The following is a 6,238-nucleotide window of genomic DNA, read 5'->3' as shown; positions in this document are numbered from 1 at the left end:
AATATAAAAATACTCAGAAAACTAGGAATATAAGGGAACAACCTCAACTTGATTGAAAAACATCTAAAAAAACATAGCTAACATCATATTTAATTATGAAGGCAATAATTTTCCCTAAAATTAAGAACAAGACAAGGATATTCACTTTTACCATTTCTATTCAAAATTATATGGAAGTTCCTAGTAAAGGAAATTAGATAAGGAAGAGAAGGAAAAATCATCCAGATTGAAAAGGAAGTAGAACCACCTTTATTCACAGATGACATGTTCTTGTCTATATTCTAATGCAATAGAATGAACGTGGATCTTTAGCTCATACCATATACAATAATTTTAATTCAAAATAGATCAAAGACCTCAATGTAAGAACTAAAACTATAAAACTCTTAGAAGAAACATAGAGGTAAATAGGCATGACTTTGGATTTGGCACTTGATTCTTAGGGCACCAAGAAGACGAGCAGCAAAAGAAAAAGTAGATAAATTAGAATTGATTTTTTTTTTAATTTTGTGTTTCAAAGAACACTATCAAGAAAGTGAAAAGATAACCTAGATTTAGGGCGTAAATATTTGCAAATCATCCATCCAGAATATGTAAAGAGCTCTTACAACTCTATAATAAATATAAAATCCAATTTAAAAATGGAAAAATTATCTAAGTTTTAATTTCTATGAGAATAATATAGAAATGGCCCATAAGTATATGAAAAAATTCTCAACATCATTAGTTATCAGGTAGATATAAATCAAAACCACAAGGTACCACATTATGCCCACTAGTAATGGCTACAGTTAAAAAGTCACATAATGAATAAGTGTTGGTGAGGATATTGATAAACTGAAATTCTTATATACTGCTGGTGGGAATGTGAAATAGCTCATCCCTTTTGGGAAACAGCCTGTCAGTCCCTCAAATGATTAAAAACAAAGTTAATATATGTCTTATCCATCCTATTCCTAGGTATATACCCAAGAGCAATGAAAATATATTGTCTTAGTCTGTTTTATGCTGCTATAATAAATTACCACAGACTAGGTAATTAATTTAAAAAAAAACACAAAGATATATTGTATACAGTTCTGGAGGCTGGAAATCCAAGGTTATGGGGCTGGCATCTAATGAAGGCCTTTTTCCTGTGTCATTCCAAGGCAGAAGGTGGAAAGGCAAGAAGTGTGAGCACAACCAAGAGGGGGCCAAATTTGCTTTTATAGGAAACTCACTCTTCTGACAACAAACCCAATTCTGCAAAAAATGACATTAATCCATTCATTAGGTAAGAGTTCTCATGTTCTAATCACCTCTTAAAATTCTCACTTCTCCGGCCTGGCCAACATGGTGAAACTCCATCTCTACTAAAAGTACAAAAATTAGCTGGGCATGGTGGCAGGTGCCTGTAATCCCAGCTACGTAGGAGGCTGAGGCAGGAGAATCACTTGAACCCAGGAGTCAGAGGTTTCAGTGAGCTGAGGTTGCACCACTGCACTCCAGCCTGGGTGACAAGAGCGAGACTCCATCTCAAAAAAAGAAAAAAAAAAAAATCCCACTTCTCAATACCGTTGCATTGGGGATCAAGTTTACAACAAAGGAACTTTGGGAGACACATCCAAACCATAACACATATGTTGTCTGCACACAAAAATTTTTGTAAATGAATGTTTTTTGCAACATACTTATAATATCCAAGATGCGGAAACAACTCAAATGTACACCAAGAAATACTGATACATGCTACAACATGATAAACTTTGAAAATATCACACTAAATAAAGAAGCTCCTCATGAAAAAAACACTTTTTGTATTATTATATGTATATGAAATGTCTACGTTTGGTTAATCTATAGAGACAGAAAATATATGAGTGTTTACTTAAATCTGGGGGTATAAAGAGTAGGGGATGATAACTAAAAGGTATGGGGTTTCTTTGTGAAGTGATGAAAATGTCCTAAAGTTACTGTGGTGATGGCTACACATATAGTCATGCATGACATAATGTTTTAGTCAATGACAGACGTCATATATTATGGCAGTCTCATAGGGTTATAATATTGTACTTTTCCGTACTTTTCTATGTTTAGGTACACAAACATTTACCACTGTGTTACTTTTTTTTTTAATTATTAATTTTTTTTGCACGCAAAAACAATAAACATTTTCTAAAAATACATACAAACAAAAAGATGCGTATCAAACATATTGGGAAGGTTACACATGGGAAGTCGGGGAATAGAAATGGGGGGTGGGAGTTAAAATAAATGAGAGAGGGACTTTATATGGATCAGTGATAATAACTCAATCCTCTATTTGACAAAGAAGAGGGAGAAGGAAGAGGAAGAAAAAGAAAGTGGGATAAAGGATCAGAAAGGGAGGAAAATAGAAAAAATTAGAGTATGACTCCGGGGTAGACCTGTTTTGTTGTCACTGAGTTGGTTGGTTGGTTTCTCTGTTGTATTTTTCATGTTTCGCCAAGTTGGCCAGACTGGTCTTGAACTCCTTGGGTTGATCACTACCACTGTGTTACTTTTGCCTACAGTGTTTAGTATAGTAACCTGCTGTATGGGTTTGCAGCCTGGGAGCAATAGGCTATACTATATGGCCTAGGTTTGTAGTAGGCTACACCATCTTAGTTTGTGTAAGTATATTCTATCATATTCATACAATAAAGAAATTGCCTAATGATGCATTTCTCAGAGCATGTCTCTGTTGTTAAGTGATGCATGACTGTGAAATATACACAGAAAATATTCATTCTATGAAATATACTGGAAAACACTGAATTTTACACTCTAAATACGTGGAGTATATGATATGGGAATTTATCTAAATAGAGTATTTAAAATAATTTACTTTTGTAGTTTAATTCTTATTTTTCTGGTTTTATTTTAGAGAAATGTGTCTTCATTTTTATAATATGAAGCAAGTTGATTCCTTCACTCTTAGGAACATTCATAGGACTTCTAAAATAGTTTGGCAAATTAAACGCTGGGGGAAAAATGATTTTCATGTATTTAACTTAAGTAAACAAGTAGAGAAGCTGCCTTCTTCCAGCAAGTTTTTAAGTAAGGTATAAATAAATAAATATTCCTAAATGTAACGTTTAAAGTTGGCCTCCATCTGGAATTTAATAATTAAAAATGTGAGATAACTCATACGGCAATTACTCGTAATTTGCTTTGTAGAATTTATAGACACGGTATAACCACTGAAAATAACACAAACAAATAATAATTTTCTTCAAATGTAGATCATTTCCAGTCCTCTTCATTTATTTTCGTAGATATTTTTAACTGGTGTCATTTTCTTTCTGCCCGATGGACTCCTTTCAATAGCTCTTACAACTTGGGCCCTCCGGTGGTAATTTAGTTCATATATTGTATGTTTTACAATGTCATTATTTCACCTTCATTTGTAAAGATATATTTGCTGGTATAGAATTTTAGGTTAACAGTTTTCTTTATAAATTTTTTTTCTATCATTTAAAGGTACTGCTGCATTGTCTTCTGGCTTGTATTGTTTTCAAAGAGAAGCCTGCTATCATTCCTATCTTTGTTTCTTTGGAGTTAAGGTGTTCTTCCCACCCCACTGGCTCCCTTCAAGATTTTGTCTTTTTCTTTCTTTGACTGAAGTTTAAATATGGTATAATTTGATGCATCTTTTTGGTATTTTTCTTGATTGGTGTTCCCTGAGGTTCTCTAATCTGTGGTTTTGTGACTGAAATTAATTTTAGAAAGTTCCCTGCCATTGTTACTTCAGGTGTTTTTTCTGCTTTATTCATTTATGCTTCTTGTTCTAATATTCATTTACATGTATATTACTTCTTTTGATACCATCCCACATTTCTTGGATATGCTGTTACAGTTTTGGATTTGGCAAGGGGAGGATACTTTTCTTTTTTCTTTTCATTCTCTCTTTACATTTCTGCTTGAAAAGTTTGTATTGACCGATATTCAAGTTTACTGATTCTTTCTTTGGCTGTATCAAATCTCCTGATGAGCCAGTAAAAAGTACCCTTCATTTCTATTACTGCTTAAATATATGATTTCTATGATTTCCTTTTGTTTCTTATTATTTCCATTTCTATGTTTACATCGCTCATCTGTCCTTTTACGTTATCTTCCTTTTCAGTTAGATTTCTTAACACATTATTCAGAGTTATTTTAAATTATCTGTCTGGTTAGCACAAAATCTGTGTCATATCTGAGTCTGAGTCTGATGTGTGCTTTGTCTTCTTACAGTATGTTTTTCTTGCCTTCTGCCAAGTTGTGTAGTTTAATTTCCTGAAAGCCAGACATGTTGCATAAGGTTACAGAAACATTAGATAGGCCTTTATCATGAGTATTAGTTTACTCTGTGAGGAGTTGGCTAGGACTTAGTATGTGTTGTAGCTGTAAGTTTTAGAGGCCTGAAATTTTTCTAGAGCTTTAGTTTTTGTCTCTATCCTTAACTTTGAGCTTATCTAAGTACTCTTTCTCAGAGAGTCTACATCTTCTGCCCTTTCAACTGCAATTCATTCCTATTAGACTGAGGCCCTGTTGATGGTAGAAGAGGAAAAAAGGAGCATTCCATAAACTTCGAACTAAGACTCAGCCATTTAATAGGCCTGTGACTTAATATTGTGCAGCTTCACAGGTGATTTTCTCCCCTCCTTCAGTCTTATTAACTTTTCCTCCTTTTTCTCTACTACTTTTCCTGGTGGAAGAATTTTTCACTATTTTCTAATTTTGTGAATCTCTGTTCCCTGGCAAATATAAATGCCCAGGAAAAAAAATACATATTATAAAAAATGAAAAACTATGCATGAATTTCAAAATTTTATTGCACCAAAATAAACTTATACTAACTTATTATAACATGCCCAAATGGGATCGAGTTTGAGGCACTAAAAATGATAATACATCAGTTTTCAATAAGCCCCTATCAGAGCAACATGAATTGTGCTAAAATTGAAGCAAGAGCAAACATTAAATATATGGTCAACCTTGGGCAGGGGGGCAGGAATAGTGAAATCACTGATGCTTTATCAAAGTTTGTGGGATCAATGCCACAAAGAAATTAGCAGTTTTAAAATGGATAACTGTTTTAAGAAAGGGAAAGATGATGTTAAAGATTAAACTCATAGCTGCAGACCATCCACATCGATTTGTGGGAAAAAATTAACTTTGTTTGTATCCTAATTGAAGAAGACCCATAATTGACAGCATAAACAATAGCCAATACCATAGAAATCTCAATTGGTTCAGATTGCACAACTCTGACTGAAAAATTAAAGTTGAGCATATTATCACTTGATGGGTACTAAAACTTCTATTCCCAAATCAGCTGCAGACAAGATCACAGCTTTCAATGAAAATTCTAAACTAGTGGGATCCACATCCTGAAGAATTTCTTCAAAGAATTGTAACAGGAGATGAAACATGATTGTCTAGTATGATCCTGAAGACAAAGCACAATCAAAGCAATGGCTACCAAGAGGTAGAAGTGAATGAGTCCAAGCAAAAGCAGACTGGTCAACAGCAAAGGTCATGGCAACACTTTTTGAGATGCTCAAGGTATTTTGCTTGTTGACTTTCTGAAAGGCCAGAGAATGATAATGTCTACTTATTATGAGAATATTTTTGAGAAAGCCAAAGTTTTAGCAGAAAAATGGCCAAGAAAGCTTTGCCAGAGAGCCCCTGTCCATCACAAATATGCTCCTGCTCATTCCTCTCATCAAACAAGGGCAACTTTTAAAGGTTTCAATGGGAAATCATTAGGCATCCACCTTACAGTCTTGATTTGGCTCCTTCTCACTTCTTTTTCTAATAAAAATCTTTAAATGGTGCATATTTTTCTTCAGTTAATAACATAAAGAAGACTGTATTGACATAGTTAAATTCCCAGGATCCTCACTTCTTAAGGGATCAACCAAATGGCTGGTATCTCACTTACAAAAGTGTCTTGAACTTCATGGAGCTTATGTTGAGAAATAAAATTTATATTTTTATCTTTTAATTCCATTTTTTAATGAACTTTTTGGAGTCCCCTTGCACAGTCAGCCTTCCATATCTAGGGTTTCTGCATCCACAGATTCGATTCAACCAATCATGGATTGAAAAGATTTGAAAAATAAAAATAGCAAGACAACAATAAAAAATAATAAAAATAAAAAAGCAATACAATATAACAACTATTCACATAGCATTTACATTGCATTAGGTATTATAAATAATTGAGATACTTAAAGTATAAAGGAGAATGTGT

Source organism: Nomascus leucogenys, chromosome 5, assembly GCF_006542625.1.
Source record: "Nomascus leucogenys isolate Asia chromosome 5, Asia_NLE_v1, whole genome shotgun sequence".
Lineage (NCBI taxonomy): Eukaryota > Metazoa > Chordata > Mammalia > Primates > Hylobatidae > Nomascus > Nomascus leucogenys.
The sequence above is the reverse complement of the archived record's forward strand: the minus strand, read 5'-3'. Positions refer to the sequence as shown.